At 40.2% G+C, this 25,914-nt stretch overlaps 1 protein-coding gene across 10 annotated transcripts in view; it reads right to left on the reverse strand.

The window, feature by feature from the left end:
• The window catches only part of BTBD7 (BTB domain containing 7), a 116,510-nt gene that overhangs the window by 84,977 nt on the left and 5,619 nt on the right, over nucleotides 1-25,914 (reverse strand). Inside the window, exon 2 of one of the 10 annotated variants that reach the window (XM_043517880.1) lies at nucleotides 15,711-15,872. The exons of the other annotated variants lie outside the window; for them this stretch is intronic. The gene's annotated coding sequence lies outside the window, so the exon portion shown is untranslated. The remainder of the gene's footprint in view (nucleotides 1-15,710; nucleotides 15,873-25,914) is intronic. 10 annotated transcript variants of the gene reach the window in all.

Genomic DNA, 25,914 nt, shown 5'->3' on the forward strand with positions numbered 1-25,914 from the left:
GCACACATCCTGTCCTAGCAGCAATCATAAAAATTTCATCAGCAGGAAATGTTAAATCCAAGGATTCCGCTCCCCACACCCCAAAAGAGCAACATTTATATAAATGGTCAGACAGAAGAACAAAACCCACAATAAAATGTTGTGCTATACAGCAGACTAACAATAGCAGTACTAAGTCCCTATTTACTGTACCAAGCTACTCCCAACAATGTTTTAATATACTGACAAATTGAATCTCAATCTTACCACATACGTCTTTCCAGCTCATTACACGTGCTCTAAACTTAAAATCAACCTACTTGCATTGATCAGATTTACATGCAAGACTTTAATAATTCATATTTCATTCAAGATTTGATGAACATGAAGCATTTTTCGGTCTAGCAAATTCAACAAAAAGCCACCATTTTTACCTTCTAGGACTTCTGTTCAAATTACACACGACTGCATGTCTTCTGCAATGACTTTCCATTTTCAGAAAGTTGCTTAATTTTATCTGACTCAAAGACAAAATGTCTTTGCATCTCTGCTATGCAACAGCATTAAATATATCCAGCCCCCACCCCCAAAAACCACCCATGCAAATATCACTGAACAATACCAAGTCTAACTGCACACCTTTACAACGAATACAAAAAATGAGGAAAATCCCCCCTAATTTAAGCTGATCTCCGGCATTTGCAATGTCTTCTGACATAATATGCTACCGTGGCATATTTTTGAGAAATCTGAAATTAAAAAAAAAACATTCTGGGCAAATCAAAAGGAAGTATTCTTTTTCTGTTTTTTTAAGTACACAAAATAAAATAAATAAATCCTTTCTGATACAATTAATATGCCGCAGGGGCATTAGCAAAGTAAAGATGGACAATATAATTGTCATGGAATATTTCAGGCTGTTAAAAACAAAGTTGAAAACATTTTATGTGCTTTTAAATTTCTTGTATATTTATAAAATATACTGCTGGTTTTAATGCATATCTCTGTGTGCCATATAACCACATGTCTTGTTTACTGTATGACTTTTCCAAGCAGAATCAGTTAAAACTTAAACCAAACTAGGAAATAGCTTGGACAGTATTCCCCACCCCCCTCCAGCCCCCTTGAAAAAAAACAAACAGCTATATGATTAGTTTTCGTTCTAGTTGAGTCAAATATCTGAGAATTCAGTTTTTAATTTTCCACAGCACATAATTAGCTTCAACCATTTTGTTTGGCAACTGCTATAATTAGTTTTCAAATATGCAGTCCAACTAGAAACACTGAGCAAGGCAAAAGGTTATTATCAGCACAGCATATCACAGTCAAAGTGCCAAGAAAAAATACCTTAAGACTCAAAAACTAATCTTTTAGTGGTAAAAAACCTATTAGAGAAGAGATTGGGTTTCTTGTACAGCATGTTTACAGTGCTAATCATTTAGTAAGCATTAGTAAGTAGATCAGCCAAGCCTAAATAATTTTTAAAAATATAAATATATGGCATCTTCACTTCCAAAACGCAGCAACTCTCTTATGCACTGAGGAAATCCATTCTTAAAAATATGTGAAGATTAATACTTGTTAAAGCCTTCACAATTCGAATTTGAAAGAACCCTTAAGCGTATGTGCACTTTTGGTTTGTTCTCAGGGCTTAAACTAACGATATCACATAAAACAGAAGTGAACTGTAACAGTAGTCTTGGAATTGGCATGCAAAAAAAAAGCACACAAACAAAGGCAATTCAGAATTCTTATGTTCTGGGCCACCAAAATAGATTTGCTTTTATTTAAATGGCATTTTTATGGGGCTTAACATTAATATCTAAATGTCTCACAATACCTCACAAAATAGGAAAGTATTATTCCCATTTTATAGATTGATCACAGAGGGAGTTATTTATAACTTCCTAAAGTGAGTATGCAGTAGTGTTGTGGCCATGTTTGTCTCAAGATATTAGAGAAACAAGGTGTATTTTATACCTCACCCATTCTGTCTCTCTAATTTTCCTAAAGTAATAGAGCAGGGGTTCTAAAACTGGGGGTTGGGAGCCCGCAGGGGGTCAGGAGGTTATTACATGGGGGGGCACGAGCTGTCAGCCTCCACCACAAACCCCGCTTCGCCTCCAGCATTTGTAATAGTGTTAAATATAAAAAGTGTTTTTAATTTATAAGAGGGGGACGCACTCAGAGGCTTGCTGTGTGAAAGGGGTCCCCAGTACAAAAGTTTGAAAAGTAGAGGAAGTAATCAGCAGAGCCAGGAATAGAACTCAGACCTACTGATTCCCAAATCTGAAACATAAGACCATCTTTTCCTGCCTCAACATATAGTTTTATAGATTGTAGCAGGTTTGCCCAATATACGCTATTGTCATAGCTCTTATAACAAATTAGATGATCTATATCAACATGCTTGTCCGAGCATCCAGAGTTCCACAACTTGCTGCCAAAACACAAAAAGAAGGCTTCTTTCCTTTCTTTTAGCCTCCATATATTTAGGATTTTCTCTCTGATAATATAATTACCAGTAAAAACTTTTATCTTTCTGATTTACTTACAGAAAATAAACTTAATACACCTATTTTGTGTAAACCAATACCAAGCACACATGAATTGGGTGAGGTTACTTACTATGCTGATCTCCAAGACAAAAATATGTATTTCTGGTTCCACAACAAAGTTGACTAAACTTACGGCATCCTAAAAAACTTGGTGTGCTGTAGCAGTAGAGGACAAAAGAGCTCTGAAAGAAAGTGGGATACATAATATGCTCGTTTGCATGGTAAATACCCAGAAAGCTCTTGTAGCATTCAGCTATTTCACTGAAAAACTTATGCATCTTATAGTGCATGGATCAGTAACTTGTTAAAAGATAGGAAGCAAAGGGTAGTAATAAATGGCCAGTTTTCACAATGGAACGTGATAAACAGTGTGTTCGCCCAAGGATCTGTACTGGAACCTGTGCTATTCAACATATTCGAAAGTTATCTGGAAAACTGGGTAAACAGTGGGGTGGCAAAGTTTGTACCCAATATAAAACTACTCAAGATAGTTAAGTCCAAAGCTGATTGCAAAGAGTGACAAAGGGATCTCACAAAACAGGGTCTTGGGCAGCAAAGTGGCAGATAAAATTAAATGTTGATAAGTGTAAAGTAATGCACATTGGAAAACAATCCCAACTACACACAATATGATGCGGGGGAGGGGGGTCTAAATTAGTTGTTACCACTTAAGAAGAGGTCTTGGAGTCATTGTGGACAGTGCTCTGAAAACATTTTCTCAATATGCAAGGGGCAGTCAAAAAAAAAGCTAAATGAATCTTAGGAACCGTTAGGAAATGGATAGATATGACAAAATATCAATGCCTATATATAAATCCATGGTTCACACATCTTGAATACTGTGTGCAGTTCTGGTTGCCTCATCTCAAAAAAAAAAAAAAAAAAGATTAGAATTGGAAAAGGTATAGAGAAGGGCAACAAAAAGGATTACAAGTATGGGAAGCTTCCATATGAGGAGAGATTAAAAAGACGGACTGTTCATCTTAGAAAAAAGAAAAGGAGTACTTGTGGCAAGTACTCCTTTTCTTTTTGCGAATACAGACTAACACGGCTGCTACTCTGAAACCCATCTTAGAAAAGAGATTGTTAAAGGTGGATAGGATACAGGTCTATAAAAATCATGAATTGTGCGGAGAAAAATTAATAGAGAAGTGTTATTTATCCCTTAACACACACAAGAACCAAAAAAAACATAAGAAAGTACTTCTTCACTTAACACACAATCAACCTGTAGATCCTGTTGTCAGGGAATGTTGTGAAGGTCAAAGTATATCTGAGTTCAAAAAAAGAATTAGATACGTTCATAGAGGATAGGACCATTAATAGCTATTAGCCAAATGGTCAGGGATGAAGCCCTATACTCTGGGTGTCCCTAAACTTCTGATTGCCTGAAGTTGGGACTGAGCAACAGTGGATGGATCACTCAATAATTACATTGTTTAGTTCACTCCCTCTGAAGCATCTGGCCACTGCTGGAAAACAAGACACTGGGCTAGATGGACCATTGATCTGACCCACTATGGACATTCTTATGTTCTTATGGTATCTGGGCATCAGGTCTAACTTCTCTCACAGTTTTTTTTCTTAGAAGTTGTTTACTCTGTGCTCTGTTCATTCACGGCCCAGTATTTTCAGCCAAACAAGTGATTCTACCATGATCCACAACAAAAAAAACAAAAACAAAAACAAAAAAAACAGCTTGTGGTTAAGCTATTCACGATTTTCAGTTCAATCCCTTCCAAAGGAAAGAATTTATTCTGCATGCACTATCAAGCAGAACTGCAGTATCGAAGTACCACTTACACTATGTTTTCTTATGAAAATGCTGATCTAAATATTAAAACGAGCTATGGGATAATGTTTTACATATTAATTGGAAAACAACTAGAAGTAATTTTTAATAGATTGGGGGGAGGGCTTTGGGAAGACTAATTTTTTTATACAAATAGAAAGCCACAAGTCTGTTTACCTTTCACTTGTTTTTCATAATTTATATTTTTGACAGTTTCTTTGCAAGGTGCATTGTTCTGCGGTTTGGCTGAACAAATGTTCAGTCAGGGTGCAATTCTTTGGTAGGTACGGTTCATCTGCAAGAGCTACTGAAACTTCTAACTAGCCCAAGATGTTCTCTTTATGCATTTGTTCTGTCCTTTTGTTCTGACACGAATGAAGGGAAGAGAAAAAACATTTGCTATACTGAATTACCCTATTTATTATTACAGTATACTAATTTCACTCCAAGCAGACTGAGGATCATCAGAACCCTATACACCCTTATAGCTAAATACATCTACAATAGGAGCATGTATTCCAACAGTATGAATTTAAATTACAAAGGAGTGCATATAAAGGTAATAAAGTACAACATAGCTTTGTATTGTAGAAACAGTTCCATCAGTGTTTCTCTGCAATCTCCCATGGTTTCATAAAAGGTGCCTAGAAAACAATCACTGGTTATAGCCACCCCCTGCCGCCTTCCAACCCCTTCCAAGCTATCATATAACAACATACTAGTCTCTCTTCTGAAGCACTGGGCAGACACAAGCCACATTTTCTCTCCCTCCACATGGCAGTTACGTTAGCATGATTTGATTATATCCAGTCATAACGAAGTCCTGATCAAATAGGCTCTCCCATTGATCCCTGTTCATTTGGGCAAACTAACATTTTTTGCATAAAATTCAGATATTTCTATATTTTTCAAAGGTCTGAGGATCAACTTTCAGGTAACTCCAACAATAAATGAACTCAAGTGGCCACACAGCTTCACTGTGCAAGCATAATTCACGGGCAAGTATTAAAAAAAAAAAAAAAAAAACCAACAAAACACAGTTGAAATGAATTAGCTCCACATGAGGTAGGAATAAAATTGGACAAGTAATTTGTCTCAGCTTCCTTTAAATTCAAACACAAATCATCCGGGGTGTTGCCTCCTACATCAGTGATAAGATTCCTTATCTCAAAACTGGTGGAAATGAATCTGCCATTTTACACTGGCAAAAACATTTTTAAAATGGCTTTACTGTAACTTCTACTTGCAACATATTCCTCTGCATTACACAAGGACTTTTGCTTCTCTGAAAGTCATTCTACACACCTTAACTTCCTACCTAGAGTCTTAAAAAGAGAGTCCCCCCTTCTTGCTAAATACAGTTGACCAGATGGAAACAATTTTAGACCACAGATTATGTTTTATCAATTATTGCTTGATCTTTCTGAATAAAGGGATATTTTCCTTTAGATATGCATCTGTCTATTTACAATATAATATTGGATCATGTCTATAAGATGCACCTAGTTTTGTAAAACTGACTTGCCACATCACAAGAATTTAATCTCTTTAGATTTTTTTTTTTAAATCATAATCTACTGATTTTACATGCACCACAAAGAGGTGGCATTGCTAGAGAAAAGTAGGAAGTGTTATTACCTTTTACAAGTTTGACGCTTCTTGATGGGTCTGCTTATGTGGGACAAAAATTGGAGGACGAATGTTAACGGCCTCCCCGTTTCAGGTCAGTATTAAGTCAGACTATGGTCACAAAACAGAATATGTCAACTAGAGTTTAAATGGAATGGCTAAAAAACAAATGTATTGCCATCATGTAAGCCACAATCAATCAGACTCCAAATATCTTAACAATATACGTGTGACTATTATTTAGTTGTATTACCATAGAGCAGGGATCAGCAACTTTCGGCATGCAGACCACCAGGGTAAGCCCTCTATTGGGCTGGGCCAGTTTACCTGCTGCGTCCTCAGGTTCACAGCCAGTCGTAGCTCCCACTGGCTGCGGTTCGCTGCTCCAGGCCAATGGGGGCTGTGGAAAGCTGCGGCCAGCACATCCCTCAGCCTGCACCGCTTCCCGCAGCCCCAATTGGCTTGGAGCAGCAAACCTGCAAATGCGGCAGGTAAACAAACTGGCCCGGCCCACCAGGAGGCTTACCTTGGCGGGCCGCATGCCAAACTTTGCCGATCCCTGCCATAGAGCCTAGGAGCCCTAACCATGGACCAGGACCTCACTGTGCTAGGTGCCATACAAACAGAACAAAACCATGGACCCTACCCCAAACAGTTTACTATATAAGAGACAACACATGGAGCACAAAAATGAGACACGATTAGTCAGCATGATATGCAGGAGTCTCACCATACAAACAGCCTAGCTAGCTATATAAATTGTCTTACTATCCTTTGTTTAAAAAAGAAAATCTAACTAAAAGAAACACTTAAAAATGGCACACACAAAAAGCTACACTCAAGTTGCCTGCAAACCAAGAATAGTCTACAAAAATGTGGACAAATTACATAACAGTAATTGCTATTAGGACCCAGTAAGAAAAGAGCTTCAGTTATAAATCCACCTTCAGGAGTTTGTAAATCAGTTGTTATGCATACACACACCCTCCTCGATAAAACCTGATATGCAAGATCTCAGCCAAAGGGAAACTTTTTGTATTTAGCCACTTTCCCATTACAAGAATGCAAAAGCACAGGCATTCTGATCTCAGATACTTGTTTGTAGTGAAGTACCCAAACATACAATCTACGGCCCTAACATGGCTGTTCTCATTTAGCTATTAAAATTTATATATTGTAATTTCTTATGTAAAGAGATCTTTAATGGGTCATCAGCATTGATCCTTTCAGCATATTCTGAAACAGGCATTTCAGCACATGTACATAAGGAAGCATAACACAATGACACTTGAGTGCTGCAATATCGGCATACACAAGCACAAGTTCTAGATAAAAAGAAAAGGAGTACTTGTGGCACCTTAGAGACTAACAAATTTATTAGAGCATAAGCTTTCGTGAGCTACAGCTCACTTCATCGGATGCATCCGATGAAGTGAGCTGTAGCTCACGAAAGTTTATGCTCTAATAAATTTGTTAGTCTCTAAGGTGCCACAAGTACTCCTTTTCTTTTTGTGAATACAGACTAACACCGCTGCTACTCTGAAAGCTCTAGATAGCGTCAGAAATGCACCATATTAAGAGCTAAGCCAGCCACTTATCTACATCTAATTTTCAGTCTGACTGCAACCTGCTGTAACTTTGTTCATAAGGTTTTTTTTCTATTTGAAAGAAGATGCTGTGTTGATGAAGAAATAGGCTCTTTCTTCTTAGATGGGAAAAGAAGAGAGACCAATTAAGCTCAGAATGAAAGATTTAATCAGAGAACCATTTTAGCACTTAGATAGCAAACTTGGATCTTTGTTTACAATTTTCCCCCAGCAAGAAGAGGAAGTTATGTCTTCCAGATTTTCTACAGCAAGCATTTTCTGGATTTCTGAAGTGGTCGCTCCTTGTCCTATCGCATGAAGACAATCATAACAGAAATTTTACATAAAAATCCAGGGAGTGTCAAATACTCATGTCAATTTATTAAAAGCCTAAAACAGATAAATATTTTATGGAAAAGTACTATATACACATGCAACTCATTTACTGAATTTTGCAACACCCACATACTGCAAAACGTGTGAATGTATGCATCGTCGGTCTTGACATGTAACTACTAGAACCTCTGGCAAAATAAATAATTAGACTAGTAAAATAGCCCCCTGAACAGCGTGATTATCCTTCCCTAAGACAGATATCTTGGACCTTTACAATTGTCCCACACCACAAATTAAGTACACTCTGTCTTTGGATAGGGCTGGTATATTCTAATATTATGTATAGGGGAGAGGGGAAATTTCTATTTATTTTTATCATCAGTCAACTAGGTTGTGTTTATTAGTGGAAAGACACCATTACAATCTACCCTCTAAAAATGAGAGAGTAATCTGTGCCCTATTTTATACTTCACAAAATACGCTATCTTTCTCTGGTCCCCACAATTTCTCCCTTCCCCATTTCATTTTATCCTGCACGCTCAGTTAATGTGTTGGGGAGCGGGGGGAGGAGGGAAAGAAGAGCAGATGACTCGTCCAAGATCTCACATTTTTCTTTACACTCGTCCATTATCTGCAATGGTGATCCCTTTATGGAGGGCTGAACATGCACTTCTGAAGACTGTCAACATGGCTTTTTAGTCAAACAATTAGTTAGGAGAGAACAATACAAAACACTCCCTCTTGAGTTCTTTTCTGTTCCTCCAAGTGAAGAAGGAAACACTCTTTCCAGTTAACATATATTGATTGCCACTTGATCCTCAGTTTAGCTTCCCACTGCTGCTTCTTCCTTTCTATTTCACAAAATGGTAAAAGCTCCTTTACACTTGGTGGAGGTGAAAGAAAGCGAGAGGAAAGAAATTTCTGTATTACTCACACAATAATAATAAAAAGAAAAGGAGTACTTGTGGCACCTTAGAGACTAACATTTATTTGAGCATAAGCTTTTGTGAGCTACAGCTCGGTGCATCCGATGAAGTGAGCTGTAGCTCACAAAAGCTTATGCTCAAATAAATGTGTTAGTCTCTAAGGTGCCACAAGTACTCCTTTTCTTTTTGCGAATATACGGCTGCTACTCAAACCTAACAATAATAATAATAATAATAATAATAATAATAATAAAGGGAACAACAGACTCAGTAACTGGCATATAGTTTCCAAATTAAAGTATTTGCAGTTACACACTTTAAACACCACGTTCGGTAACCTCTTGTTCATTTCAAAGTAATTATTCAGTAGGCTCTAGAAGTTAAGATGTCACACTGCTATATTTTGAGGCATAAATCTTCTCATATTTGTACAACAATGGGATAAACCTAGAGATCAATAGGTAGCTGAGAAATGTCTTTCTAGTTTTGTAAAATGTTAATAGTTATAGATACATACAAAAGAACAAATTGATAGCATTAGAAAATGTGTAGTCACTGACTGTATTAACAAAGATCTATTCAAATGTTTGTTGATTTAGTTGTGGGGGGGTTGTTTTTTGAAACTGAACCATAACTCCCCACCCCCTACCCCAAAGTATGGTGAAGCTGCCATGGAGCATGGTATGAATAAATGTCACCGGGGCTGCCTGACAGTCCAGGAACATTCTGTGAGACCAATCAAAATGTGTTTCTAAAATGCATTGGACATATTGTTATGTAAGCAACACATGGAATGTTAAATATGTTTCCCTGCTTCAGCCTGTTACCAGTTAAAATGTTTAAAGCAGGGCTGTCTACGTAAGGTAGGTCTCCACTGCAGGTTATCCAGGTCTAGGCACTGTGGTAAGCCAAACCCATCTGCAAGATTTCAGAGCTACACTTGACTCATATCCACATAGCTGCAGCCACATTGGTCCTGCAGTAGTCCAAGTTAAGTGCTAGGATTTCTGTAGGCATATCCCAGGATTCTTAGTGCTTCACTAACTTGAGCCACTCTGATTTATATTGTGGGAGAACTTGGCTGTTCTTCCCAAGCGTCTGTGTGGAAGTGTTCACAGCCTGCCACCATAGTAGCATAAAACACTTCTGGCTCAGCACACTCCTCACTTCTTTCCTCTCCATCCAGGTCAAGGCATGGTTCCCACATCAGGTGTATGAACTGTTTCCTACTTTTGGTAGCACTGTTGTTTCAGCAGGATGCAATTACAGATATGGGATACGGTGGAGGGCATTTCAACAGCTGTTTGCGACCTCCTAAGGCAACCACAGTTATTCATTAAAAGATCATGCAAGCTAGATGTTGATATGGCAGAGCAGAGACAGCTGACGCATACCATCTATCGTATGTGGACTGACACTTCTAGTGTACAACAACCTGTAGTGTGATTACATCATCATGCAGATCTGGGAAGATCAGCGATGCCTCCAGAACTTCCCCATGAGAAAACAGATCTTCAGGGAGTTATGTAAGGATCTTGCCCTGACCTTTCAGTGCCAGATCATGCTAATACGGGAAGCCATACCAATCCAGAATGGGTTGATACTGCCATCTGGAAGTTTGCTACCCTACACTGCACAGGTCCATGCCTAACCACTTTGGTGTTGGCAAGCTAACTCAGTGCTGTAGTGATGGAGCTTTGTGGGGTAGGTACTGCTGTGTTTTACCGATGGGTAGCAGACACAGTTAGTATGCCTGAAACAACTGGCTTTGAGAGAATGGGGTTTCCAAACTGCACTGGAGCCACTGATGACATACCTCTATCCATTGTTTGCCCGGCACAAGGAGCATATGTCAACCAGCACGGACATTACTCAAATCGTCATGAAGGTCTTGGTCGACCATAAGAAGTCATTCACTTTGCATGTCCCTATGGGTGCTCCACTTCAGGAGCACATGTGCCTCTCAAGGCCCGAGTCTGCAATTTTTCTGCTAGCAGTACCCGTTCAGCTTATGCATCTTGGTATCTGGCACAAGGACACCAATATCTGTGAGAATAAGGGTGAGGGCTTCCACCAGGAATGGACACAAGACATTGCTGGTTTTCAAGTCCAATATAGGCAATCAGAGATTGCACCGGTCTTCACTGAGGCTGGGTTCAGGTAAGCAAAATAAATTAAGGATTCTTATGTTCCCGCATTGCCCACATCCTTGCATCACATGGTAACATGCCTCAAGAAGCATAATGATGCATACTACTGCAGTGTGTATGCGCATGAACGCATATGTGTAGATATATGTTTATCTGCTATTGTGTTTGTGCAAAGTAGGTATCTCCTCATGTGCTGACTGTAAATCAACAAACAGAGATGGTAAACTACAGGGCAGCCACTGGAAGAGTGGCCTGCCCAGGAATCTTACCAACCATCTTGGATCACTGACATAAAAAAAAATTATATTATATTATATATAAATCACCAGCCAGGCAGGAGTGGAGAAAAAAAATTCAGGCAAGCAGTAAGAGAATGTTTACCCAAGATACAGAAGCTTGAGAACACCACAAACTCCTTCCTCCTCCCACAGGCCTGGACAGCATCAGGAGACCAAGTACCACAATCACCGAAGACTTTTTCCACTTAGTACAATCACTGGGACTTAAAATCCAGGCTGTCTGGAGTTAAGACTATTATTGGTATAACTGTGTAATAGTACACCAGTGTGTAGAAAGTTATAAGGCAAGGAGTCTATGTGGAAATATGCATTTATGCTTGCTAAGCTTATAATCCCATCTTTGATTCTCCCCCCGTCCTCCAGTAATTAGTTCAAACATAGCTCCACTGAATCATTAGTTGCATGTTTAATATCCATTCCCCCCCACACAGAGCTTGGAATCCATCTTAAATCACACATATAGGGATGGAAAGGGGGATGAAGGGTGAACTGAAGCTAAGGCTGCCCCATAGCTCTAGTCCCACCGCTGCTCCTGCAGCAGGGATTGACTGCTGCTGCTCCCGCCCAAGGGTAGCTGACCAACTCCAGCCACTGTTCTGGTGGTCCCAGGGCTGGCCACCAGTCAGCTGTTCCGGTGGCCACTGCTCCGGCAGCCCCAGGGCTAACAGCTGCTCCAGCCCTGCCCCAGAAGTAGTCATGGAGGTCCCAAAAAAAAAAAACAAAAAACCCACGGAATCTGTGACCTCCATGACAGAATCATAGCCTTAGTCATAACCTGGGAAATATTCCCACTTAAATTGCAATTTCCCCCCAAATAATGAAAATGGAAGCAGCCAGTTATTCAGCTGTAGCTCCATCTCTGCTGCTGCTTCCTATGCAGTCCATTCACCAGGCTCATCCTCAAATAATTGTCAGAATAGAGATCCAGGATGTCCCCAAGACCATCAGACCATATGGTCTGTTCCAGCTCTTCTGCACCCTCTGCTGTCCCTGATCTAAAAACCACACACAAAAACAAAAAAAATAAAAACCCAAGCCATTCTGGGTCAAAAGCCTATCATGCATGATAGTGGACTCAGTACTTGGGGCTATGGCGATCACCTGATTCAAACTCCTTATGTTAGGGGCAAGGAGACATTGAGTTGCCCGACTTGTTATTGGTGTCCTTTGGGATAGGCACGCTTGACATTTTTAATTCACTCCCGACACTGGATAGCTCGCCACTTGATCCACCTCCTCTGGCAGCCTCTTGACAAGGACAGTTTCGGGTGCATCTCAAATCTACATTATTTGCTGTACCTACACGAGAGGGCAACCAGAACCCTGACGTGATCTTCTAGCCAGCTAGCAGCACACTGGGATGGCATCTTCTCACATTATTCACCTGAGCTGATCAGTGCAGAAATGGAAAAAGCCATAAGGACTTAAACACTGACCAGGTATATATATAAACCAGCAGGTTGCTTCTATTAGATCGGAGATTAATGCAAAGTTAGTAGGTAGAAGGGACAGAAAATACAGACCTAGAGGATTGGGGTATGGCATTGTGGACTGGCACTTAAGGACTATCAAAACCCAAGCTTCATAACCCAGGCCTCAGTTGCTTCCCCTCTACAGTGCAAGTACATTTGAACCCAACTTACAACAAAACCTGTGGTTCTAACCTATACCCCTCACTGGGCAAGCAAACCTGGGCTTAAGGGTTGTGTGTGTGGATGATGGGGGTTGGTCTAAACCCATATAAGAGCCTAGGTTAAGCCTACAGTGAAGACATACCCTGACATAAATTTGGCTCCAAACACATTTCTGTGCTTTCTTGACACTCATCCTCTCCCCCCAAACCCCTGCAATTCCTCCCCTTAAACATATTTCCTGGGACATTTATTGCCATTGGAGATTAAAAATGCAAAACCAACCCTTAAGGTTTTTTTTTGTTTGTTTGTTTTTAATAAGAGATTGTATTTAATTTCATTTATCAAGATGGACATGATAATGCACTGTTGTCTTTGGGTAATGAGATTGGGCCAAGGATCTGAATTCAGATCTCCTACTTCATGACTTGCTCTACAAATACTACTATGCAGAACCAAGGTAATTAGTACGATTAATTTAGAAAGCAGAACTTGCATAAAATTGCCTTCAGCATCCGCATCCTAAAATGAATTATAGAAAATGTGTTATCTATCCATATCTTAGATTTAATAAAGTAGAATATTAAGGTGTGGGAAATTCTGGTACTAGAAAAATTAATCCATCAAGCAAGCAGGAAGAAAAAAAAAAAAGATGACTACTTAGAAATCTAATGAACTTTTTGGAGTTTGCTGGAAGAGGTAATTGCCTGCCACAAAACCTGTTAGTTTGAGAACTCTGTTTACTACAGGAGGAGAAGCGACTACAAAAATAGTCTAAGTTAAATTTGATATTAAAATAAGGGAAATAGGAGGGAAGAGGAGAAATGCTTAATATTGCTCAGAGTTTTGATAGGACAACTAACAAACAGGTTATGCATCTAAATTTAAGAGACACAGAGGTCTGGACCTAAACATGAGATAATGAAAGATCAACCAACAAGATGGAAGAGGAAGAGTAGAAAAGCATCACTCACAGTGTTTGATCAATATAAAGTTGAAGAAAATGACTAAAAGCAGCTTGAGAAACTTCCTTAGGCCAATTTATAAATTGTGTGTGTGTATACTAAATTTCTCTAAGTTGTAAAACAAGTTTTACAAGATTTCTGTTACAAAGGACAGGTTTCAGAGTAGTAGCCGTGTTAGTCTGTATTTGCAAAAAGAAAAGGCGTACTTGTGGCACCTTAGAGACTAACAAATTTATTAGAGCATAAGCTTTCGCGAGCTGTAGCTGTAGCTGTAGCTTACGAAAGCTTATGCTCAAATAAATTTGTTAGTCTCTAAGGTGTTATAAAGAAGTGGATGTTAATAAACACAATATTTAGAAATACTAGTAAGAGGAAATTGTACAAAAAATGTAAACTTTCGACACACTGAGATTGATGCAGTCTAGCAACTCTAGCTAGGGACATGAAATATGCAAGCCAGGACCCAGTCATTTTGACATTTTGGCTGAGGAAAGTGAGGTCAAGATCAAAGAGACATTTAAGTGTTGGTTTTTGAAAAAATATTTCCAGAGGTGAACATTTGAAAATACACAAGATAACAGCCAACATTTTCCCTCCCAGTGGTCCACCAGATCACATTACATTGTTGAGATGCTTTATACATTAGACAGTTGTGTCACATCTTTACACACTGCAACCAGTTTTGATACTCAATGGCTGGGATTGAGGGAGAATGAAAAAGGCAGCTCTCGACCTCTGACACCAAAAAGGAGTTTGCATCTGACAGGCTGAGCAGAGGGCAGTCAGAAATGATAAAAGGAGAATGGGCTCTTTAGAAACATCTTCCTTTACTACAACTAATCCAAGACATAGTACCTAGCTATACTCTTGCTACACATAAAGACTAGCTACACTAGCACACAATTTCTTTGGTTTAAATCATCTCAATCTTTGATTGTTTTGAGGTGAAGTTACGTGGTAAATCCCACAAGGAAAACCAACTTCTGACCTCTTTTGAAGAATTGTCTGGGAGAAGATAATACGTATCTTAGAGCATTCTGTTGAGGCAACTCCTAAAGTAGTACCACTCAAAATACTGGCTGTAATGACGAGAGACAGACAGAGAAAAACTGTCAGTCATGATGCAGAAAAGAAGTAATCATTAAATATTTCTGTTCTGCATTTGGAAAGCAGCAAGATGTATTCAGCCATACAGTGATAATGATATTTTTTTATTCCATCAGCAAGCATGGAGAATGTTAAACAGCAGCTATTTACGTTTTTTAAAATCTGGAGGACCAGATAACTTTCATGCAGGAGCATTAAAAGAATTGATCCAGGAGCTCTCTGAATAACTGATGTCTGTTTTTAAATCTTGTAATACAAGGGACAAGAGAACAAGAAAAAAAAAAAGCACTAATGACGTGCCAGTATTTAAAAAGGGTAAACAGGATGACAGATCTTGTTTTTTGATTATGAGACTGCAAGTTTGGTTGATAAAGATAACTGTGTTGACATAATATTCTTCCGTGTCATTTGACTTAGTCCCGCATGACATTCCAATTAAAATATTAGCACCATATTAAAAACCCAATGTAGACCATATTAAATGGATTCAAAACTGGCTGATGAGATTTCAAGAAGTAATCCTTAATAGAGGAATCACCACCCAGCAGGAGTGAGTCTTGTGGGGATCAGTTTTTGGCTCCAGGCTACTCAAACTTTATTAATGAAGAAAGAATTACTGATAAAATTTTCAGAAAACAAACTGTGGAGTGATAAACAATGGGATCAGTTATAAAAACTGAGCTGGATCACTTGGTAAGGTGGGCTCATTTGAACATCAGTTTTAATGAAGCTAAATGCTAAGTCATACACACCTAGGACAAAAGTACATAGGTCACACTTACAAAATGGGGGACTGTATCCTAAAAAGGAGTGACACTGAAAAGGACTTAGTGGTCATTGTGGATAATCAACTGAACATGAGCTCCCAGTGCGGTACTGTAAAGGGTGACCATGATCCTTGTATGTATAAGCATCTAGTTAGGAGAAAGAAGGTGGAATTATTATACAGCATTATATATATATATAGCATTAATGAGACCATTAGTGGACTAGGGTGTCTCGTTCTGGCGTTCACATTTCAAAAAGGATGTTGAAAAAATGGAAAGGGTTCTGAAAAGAGCTACAAGAATATCTGCAGTATGGAAAATGTTGTATAGTGAAAGACAAACTCAATTTAACTTATACAAAAGAAGGTTAAAAGGTGACAATCATAAGTTCCTACAAGAACCTACATGGGGAAGAGTTCTTTAATCTATCAGAAAAAGGCACTGGAAGCTGAAGCTAGACAAATTCAGACTAGAAATCAGGCACATAGTTTTGACACTGAAGATACTTATTCACAGGAACAAATGACCTAGGGACATATGGTTAAATTCTCCATCTCTGGAAGTCTTTAAACCAAGATTGGATATTCTTCTAAAAGAAGTGTTATAGCTCAGAGAGAACTTACTGGGTGAGGTTCTATGGCCTGTATTATGCAAGTGATCAGACTAGATCAGTGGTTTTCAAACTTTTTTTCTGCCGACCCAGTTGAAGAAAATTGTTGATGCCCGTGACCCAATGAAGCTGGGGCAGGAGGCTGGGGTGTGGGAGGGGGGCAGGGCTCTGGGTGAAGGCTCTGGGGTGGGGTTGGGGGCACAGGAGGGTGCTCTGGGTTTGGGTAGGGCTTAGGCAGGGGTGCAGGCTTACCTCAGGTGGCTCCCAGTCGCAGTGCAGCAGGGATGCTAAGGGAGGCTTCCTGTTTGTCCTGGGACCATGGACACCACTGCACCCTAGAAGTGGCCAGCAGCAGATCCGGCTCCTAGGCAGAGGCAGGCAAGCAGTTCCCGCCCTCAGGCATCGCTCTCCCCGGCTCCCATTGGCCGATTCCCGGCTAATGGGAGTGCGGAGCCAGTGCTCAGGACAGGGTCATTGCACGGAGCCTTGTGGCGGCCCCCCACCTAGGAACTGGACCTGCTGCTGGCTGCTTCTGGGGAGCAGCGCAGTGTCAGAACAGGTAGGGACTAGGCTGCCTTAGACAAGCAGCACTGCCAACGGGACTTTTAATGGCCCGGTCGGTGGTGCTGACCAGAGCCACCGCAACCCAGTGCCTTACATTCCACAACCCAGTACTGAGTCGTGACCTGCAGTTTGAAAACCACTGGACTAGATGATCAGAATGGTCTCTTCAAGCCCTAAAAACTATGAAAGCCAGTGGACCAAAAGCTGGTAGACCAAAAGAAATAGGGGACTGAAGTTGGAGTTTACATTACCCAAATTCGTTGTCATACAGGTGACAAGCATAGATTTTCACTTCACTAATACCAGCAGTGGAGGTGCTGGTGAGTATAGCAACTATGCTAAGCCCGGGGAACGTGTGGTGTGACGAGTATGTGAGAAAGAGGCAAAAGTGATCCTTGCATCACATTACAGCTCATACAAACTCAAAGATGCTAACAAATGTCAAAAGAAACAAGTTGCAGCTCTCTGTTCAAAAAGAAAGGAAATTTGAACCTACACGGATAGGGGCTTACTGAGAACGTTTTCTACTGGTAAGGATCCTCAGGACCTAATCTACCTCAGATTTAATATAGCTGAACCTCATCAGTATGAATACTGTCATATTTTCAAAAATATCTCTCCACAAAAATACAAAAAACTATAGGTGAAAAATAGGGCAACTGGGTAAAAACAACAGATCCCTAGAAAACCTAGGAAAGTCCCAGCCTATTAATTACAACTGACATTCTAATCAAAATAATTGTGACTGAAGAACCTCTTAAGGCCAACTGCAAGAGGGTGAAGGGGGTTACAGAAATCTCATTAATCTGCTGTGTACATTCCATCTTCACCACACATTATGTGAGGCCTCAATTGAAAGTCAGTGTCACACTGGTCATCAATATTATGAAATGTATGTACATGTACTATTGAAAGAGTTATTTATCTGTACCAGAAAATTTTTCTTAAGCATGCAAGACAAAAGCAGGATACCAAAAGGTGACACACTTGAGACTGATCATCAAAAAGGCTGACATAGGAGGTACTGTAGTCATCATGAATAGGTCAGAATACGAATGAGAGGCTGCTAGGCAACTCTCCGACACCACATTCTACAGGCCATTACCATATGATCCCACTGAAGGTTGCCAAAAGAACCTGTACCATCTGCTCAAGAAACTCCCTGAAGCAGCACAGGAACAAATCTACACAGACACATGCCTACACCCCCGACCAGGGGTATTCTATCTGCTACCCAAGATCCATAAACCTGAGAATCCTGGACGCCCCATCTCAGGCATTGGCACCCTGACAGCAGGATTGCCTGGCTACGTGGACTCTCTCCTCAGGCCCTAAGCTTCTAGCACTCCCAGCTATCTTTGAGACACCACTGACTTCCTGAGGAAACTACAATCCACTGGTGATCTTCCAGAAAACACCATCCTTGCCACTATGGATGTAGAAGTTCTCTACATCAACAAGCCGCACAAAGATGGACTACAAGCCGCCAGGAACAGTATCCCCGACAATGTCATGGCAAATCTGGTGGCTGAACTTTGTGGATGAGTACAAAGTCACAACAATTTCAGATTTGTGGACAATTTATACTTTCAAGTCAGCAGGACTAATATGGGTACCCACATGGCCCCACAGAATGCCAACATATTTATGGCTGACTTAGAACAACGCTTCCTTAGCTCTAATCCCCTAGTGGCCCACTCTACTTGCGGTATATTGATGACATCTTCATCATCTGGACCCATAAGAAGGAGGCCCTTGAGGAATTCCACCAGGATTTCAACAATTTCCATCCCACCATCAACCTCAGCCTGGACCAGTCCACACAAAAGATCCACTTCACGGACACTAAAGTGCAAATAAGCGATGGTCACAACCACCACCCTATACCGGAAGCCTACTGACCACTATACTTACCTACATGTCTCCAGCTTTCATCCAGACCACACACCACACAATCTACTGTCTACAGCCAAGCTCTAAGATACAACCGCATTTGCTCCAATCCCTCAGACAGAGACACACCTACAGGATCTCTATCAAGCATTCTTAAAACTTCAATACCCACTTGGAAAAGTGAAGAAACAGACTGACAGAGCCAGAAGGATACTCAGAAGTCACCTACTACAGGACAGGTCCAACAAAAAACACCACTAGCCATCACCTACAGCCACCAACTAAAATCTCTCCAGAGCATCATCAAGGATCTACAACCTATCGTGAAGGACAATCCCTCACGCTCAGACCTTAGGAGATAGGCCAGTCCGCACTTACAGACAGCCCTCCAACCTGAAGCAAATACTCACCAGCAACTACACACCACACAACAAAAAACACTAACCCAGGAACCAACCCCTGCAACAAACTCCATTGCCAACTCTGTTCGCATATCTATTCAAGGGACACCATCACAGGATGTTACCACATCAGCCACACCATCAGGGGCTCGTTCACCTGCACATCTACCAATGTGATGTATGCCATCATGTGCCAGCAATGCCCCTCTGTCATGTACATTGGCCAAACCGGATAGTCTCTATGCAAAAGAAAAAATGGACACAAATCAGACATCAAGAATTGTAACATTCAAAAACCAGTAGGAGAGCACTTCAGTCTCCCTGGACACTCAATAAAAGACTTAAAAGTGGCAATTCTTCAACAAAAAACTTCAAAAACAGACTTCAGTGAGAAACTGCAGAACTGGAATTAATTTGAAAACTGGACACCACCAAATTAGGCCTGAATAAAGACTGGGAGTGGTTGGGTCACTACAAAAAGTAATTTCCCTCTTTTGATACTCACACCTTCTTGTCAACTGTTGGGAATAGGCATGTCCACCTTGATAGAATTGGCCTCATTAGCACTGACCCCCCACTTGGTCAGACAACTCCCATCTTTTCATGTGCTGTAATATATATATTACTGCTTACTGTATTTTTCACTCCATGCATCTAATGAAGTGGGTTTTAGCCCACGAAATCTTATGCCCAAAAAAATTTGTTCGTCTCTAAGGTGCCTCAAGGACTCCTCATTTTTTCCAGACAGGGATTAAGAATTGGATCTGTCAGGATGTAAATTAACCATTTTAAGCTTACAATATTTTCCCATTTACAAACAAAGTCAAATGTTTATGAAGTCAACAAGAAATGAACAGAAGAAAAAAATAAGCTGAGAGAGGTGAAGGTGGTTAGCCTGTCTAGGAGTAAAGACAATGAATTCAGGGGATGGGGGTATTTCCAGAAAGCAAAGACAACACCTGGGCATCCTGCACCTAGGAAATAAATGGACAATGTATTTGCATTCATGAAAGCAGGGTCTCAGCCAATCTTGGTTGAAAACGCTGTAGAGGACTTTGGGTGACAAACTTCTTTAGACAGAAGGTTAGCCGATTAAGTTTAGTCTCTAGAAAGCATGTTATGATTTTGCTTTATATGTAACCATTTGTTCCCAATATCCTTACTCGCCTTGTACTAGTATTTGACAGTACAGTAGATTCGGCTTAATATCAATCCTGACATTAGCAGCTTCCGGTTACTGGCAACATATTGCTGGGAATCAATACCATCCCATTAACATCAGTCTTAATGGAACTCAGATACTAGCAATGGCACACCACTAATTAGAAACATTTTTGGAAGACAGACACTACTTGGAGGCAGGTTTACAAGGCTGCAGCCAGGGAAGAAAGTGCTAGGATATGTATTCTCTGGCTGCAGCCCTGCAAACTTGCCTGCAGTCTCAGCCTACCTCAGCTCTTCCTCCTGGGGTTGCAATCTGGCAAACCTGCCTGCACACAGGGACCACACAAGTAGCAAGGGGCTGTGGGCAGAGCAGTAACAGGGAGAGAGGCTGCAGCCCAGATGCTGGAGCTGCATAGTACCTCTCCCTGTGCTCTCCAGGCTGTGCCCCGCTTGGGGACTGTATGCAGGGAAGGAAGTTCTGAGCCCTGATGCCTGGAGAGCACATAGAGAGGAACAGGCATGCAACTCCGTGGGCCCCACACCTCTTAGAAAGCACCAGAATCTGGGCTGCAGCCCCACCGTCCTCCCTAACTTCTGCCCTTCCCACAGGTAGGTTGCAGGGCTGCAGCCAGGGAAGGCACCTCCCAGTGCTTCCTTCCCCAGCTGCAGTCTCACAAACCTGCCTTCTACTTATTAGCAACTGCTGAATAATAGAAATTTTTTGATAGCAATCAAGGGCTTGCTAATAAGTGGAATCTACTGCAACATATTTATAGTGAAAACAGAACATCTCAGTGCTGTGGTGTTAAGCAAAGTGCTGCTCCTCAGTTTAATCTCACAAGCTGTTATGTACTGTTCCTGTGGGAATAGCAGACCTGGTAACTCTGGCCCACCTTGCTAGACATTGCAGAGAACGCTTTGAGGACTTGGGGGTTGGTATGTGCCTATCATATTTAATAATTTTATTAAGATAATGTTGAAGTAAAAAGAAAACTGTACAGAGTTTAAGCAGACACGTTTCTGGTTATCAGGGAATAAAGTACAGATTATCAAGGGTGCAAAATTCGGTTTAGGAACAGGTGGCGTAAGGAATACATAATCTGCAATCTCCCCGAGTGGGGGTAAAAGTTTAACGGGTCAAAGTACAGACATTGAGATATGGGGGTATATCTACACACAGAGAGCAAAGTCTGCAAGGACCTGGATGGCATTGCTTGTGTCACCAGAGGCTGGTGGGTTCTGGGAGCTGTTCCACAGCAGGCATAGACAAGGCTGCTTCACTCTAAGGGCAGGTGTGGTAAGGGGTTACACAACCCGGAGTACCCCAGCGAGTATCACAACAATAAACTGCAAAGCCATTCAATGTGTCAGAATTACTTGAGATGTTCTCAGTAGTGAGAATAAAAATATTTTGACAAAAATATACCTCAATCTCTGGGTGTACTCTCCTTAAAATGATAGTTAATCCAACAAAAGCAAATACTAATCTTTTGTAAATCTCTGACTGGTAACTGACTACTGATATTTTCCGGACTCAATGGTTAGAGAAGAATTTTATCACCAGTACTGCCTAGGTTACAGAGTCATTTACTCAGTCAAATAAAAGCCTAGATTAAGCACAGAAATGCCTCCAAAAACACTCCCCTAAGACTGTAGTCTACATGTTTGTAATTAGACATTAATATTGTAGCAGTCGATGAAAACCCTTCTATAATAAAAAGTCTTTCAGTATTTCCATTATAAATCCTTTTTTTCTGGAGGTGTTTAATAAGTGAATAAAAACTAAAGTGATTTTAATGGTTGAGTCAGAGATGGGAGCTACTTTCTGATCCAAATCTGATAGTTCAGAAACAAAAAACATGATAAGCATTCAATTCAGACATAACAGATGGCTGAATTACCAGCATATGCACATTTCTGGAGAAATCAAACCCCGCATAGCACCAACTATAACAGATTTCAGTGAGAACACAGGTGCTTAGTACGTCTGAAAGTCAGGTAATAACACAATATTTCTCATGTTCTTCTACACACTGTATGTGATACTTGTTAGAAAATACTGAGCTTTCGCCCAGTACATCATATTCGGTGTCAAACTACATTTACAGTTTGGAAACAAAAGCATTGCAAAGTGCACTGCTTTGCTTTATAGTTAAAAATGTCACTTCTATTACTATACCAAATGATCCATGTCTTCATGGCTCCAAAATATGCATTTTGTCAATATTTAGTATTAATGTTTCCATCTATGCGGCAACGTTTAAATAAGGTAATAGTATAATGCACCTCAAAACTTCCTAGAGGTACCACATCAGACTGTAATGGAAGCATCTACACGGAAAGTGGCAGGTCTGATGAATTTAATTGTTTTTTTCTTTAGCAGTAGATTCTAATAATGTTTCTGAAGAAAGCACACAGCCAAAAGAAATTGAGAAATAAAGCTAATTAACTCAGCTATTCCCACATATTATAGGACTTTATATCTATATCAGTTCATCCCCTACATATGAGGAGGAGGGATAGCTCAGAGGTTTGAGCGTTAGCCTGCTAAATCCAGGGTTGTGAGTTCAATCCCTGAGGGGGCCATTTAGGGATCAGGGCAAAAAATTGGGAATTGGTCCTGCTTTGAGCAGGGGGTTGGACTAGATGAACTCCTGAGGTCCCTTCCAACCCTGGTATTCTATGATATCAGACATCTGCAGCACAGATGCCTATAATGGGGGCAAGACAAAATGTCAACCTTAAATGAATTTCCATGTTTGGTTTAGGACAAGAGCCTTCATGAAGAGTGAGCTAAAGGAGAGGGGATGACCAGAGAAGTCAAATGGAGAAAGAACAGGGTTTCATAGGCCCTGACAAACCAGGAGTAATCAATATCTGGACCACGGACCAAATCTGGATCGCCAGACACTTATGAACAGACTGCAAAAATCTTTACTTACTTACTTATTATTGTTATTATTTTTGTATTATTTTCTCTAGAGTCTAGACCTTAACTACATTTTGACAAAGAAATTTGGACCTTGTCAAAAAAAATAATTGATTACCCCTGCTGTTATCTTATAGCATTCTGTTGTTTTGAACGGTCCACTTTAGGGGAGGAAGGTGGGGAATAGAAAGAAAAAGGTGAGTTATATGTTGGGAGCAGGAGGAAAAGAGTAAAAAAAAAGCACCTTTCCTTTCATTAGGATTACTTTAAAAGATAAACTTGAACCACCTCCCTATCATGCAAAGGCATGATAGTATCTTGCTATAGTCTGTTTAGTCTGTAAAAAATAAAAAAAAAAATTAGTGTTGCAGTTGCTGTGGGAAGCAACATTCTCATTTCACATCTTAACACAAGATAAGCCAGTGGTTCTCAAACTTTTGTACTGGTGACCTGCTTCACATAGCAAGCCTCTGAGTGCAACCCCCCTTATAAATTAAAAACACTTTAAAATATATTTAACACCATTTTAAATGCTGGAGGCAAAGCAGGGTTTGGAATGGAGGCTGACAGCTCGCAACCCCCCCCCCCCCATTTAAAAACCTTGTGACACCCTGAGGGGTCCCGATCCCCAGTTTGAGAACCCCCAAGATAAGCAATCCAGTCATTCAGAAAAATACTTCACAAGAGATCAGTATAATAATAATACGTGAGCATATTCCTTAAAAAAAATTTAAGATACCTTGGAAGGAATGCAAACATCACAAGCTACTTAGGTTAATATAGGTACTCTTTTCAGAAAGAGGAGACTACTACATATTACCAGACACAGATAAGAACAGTCCTTGCCCCCAAAGAACTAACTAGCTAGCTAAACCAACTAGCTTAACTAAATTGATAAAAGCTATTTTTAAACCAAAAGTGTCTCCATACAGGAGTCTGCATAAATTTAAAGACATTTAAAGACACCCTTGGTTAAAGGGGTGCAAGTGTGTAGACTTGGCTTGGTCAAGACTTGGTGTAGACAAGGCTTCACATGAATAAGTATTTGCAGGATTGGGACATAATACACAGAGGATAACACCCACTTGGAAGAAAAATAAGCTAAAGTTAAGACCATCTCAAATTCCCTCCACCACCAGTCTTTTCTATTAAGAAACACTGAGACAGAGATGGCATTTGACTGCATGGTCACACGTATACATTGTGGAAGTCTTTACAAGGAATATGAGTGAGACGGGTGTGGGCCTGGCAAGTAGAAAAGGAGTACCCGTGGCACCTTAGAGACTAACAAATTTATTAGAGCATAAGCTTTCGTGAGCTACAGCTCACTTCATCTGATGCATCCGATGAAGTGAGCTGTAGCTCACGAAAGCTTATGCTCTAATAAATTTGTTAGTCTCTAAGGTGCCACGGGTACTCCTTTTCTTTTTGCGAATACAGACTAACACGGCTGCTACTCTGAAACCGGCCTGGCAAGTGTTTCCAAAGTATAAGGGACTGAGGTGGGAGAAGGAAACATCAAGAGCACTGAGGGTGGCACCATTAGTGGAGTGAAGGAAGACAAAATGAGATCCAAGATGTAGGCCAGGATGAAGCTGTGTTGAGCCATGAAGGCAATGAGGAGAGTCTGATTTAAGATTTTATATTGCTTCCTAAAATGCACTTCCTTATTTTTCTAGCTTTTTAGAAGTATTTTTCCTCAATCTATCAGAATGACTAACTCATGGCAATAACTTTACTTTTAAGGTTTCAGAGTAGCAGCCGTGTTAGTCTGTATTCGCAAAAAGAAAAGGAGTACTTGTGGCACCTTAGAGACTAACAAATTTATTAGAGCATAAGCTTTCATGAGCTTTTTTTTCCTTTTTCCTTTTAAGCTTTTTAATTTTGCTTCTTTGCAGAGTTATCAAAGCAAAGACAGGTAACTCCCCTCTTGTATCACATTTTATAAAGAGATCCTGCTTCTTAGGCACACTCCTAAGGTAACTGACAAATATTTATGTCAGTACACAAAAGACACTCCACAGGATTAATGTTAGAGACAGGTTTGTACAAAGTATTTAAGCAAAATCCTGATTAAAATCCTACCTCTGGACTATTAGTTACATACAAGGGAGCCATAATTGCATCTAATCTCAATATCTGACTCCAGATCATAAGATGACATTGATTGGCACTAAATTTTCAGATCCACTAATTGAGGGACACTTCTCAAAGTATGTAACTCTGATAAAGTGACACATTTACTAGCAAGCCTCTACATGTTGAAACGGAAGCATCCATATTAACAGCAGAAGTTTAACACAGATCTGTCAATCAGTTCTGAAAGTAGCAGAATTTTATTAGGTCTTGAAAAAAACAAAGCTGAAAAGCTAGGGAAAGATTTTCTATACTCATTAACTAGTTAAAAGTTTAACTACGACAAATATATTTCCCTTGGGATGATTGTCTTGAGTCTTTGGTGTTAAGAAGTTGAGAGACAAATGTACTTTTACCATACTTAAGAGTAACAGCTGCAAATTAGCATACTGAAATAACACTATCTCAAATAGGATATAGTAGAAAGAGGGAGATCAAAGGTGGACAACGAGAATGATCGGGGCACGGAAAAATTCTCACATGAGGAGAGAC

Source organism: Dermochelys coriacea, chromosome 6 (assembly GCF_009764565.3).
Source record: "Dermochelys coriacea isolate rDerCor1 chromosome 6, rDerCor1.pri.v4, whole genome shotgun sequence".
In the NCBI taxonomy this organism is placed as follows: Eukaryota; Metazoa; Chordata; order Testudines; family Dermochelyidae; genus Dermochelys; species Dermochelys coriacea.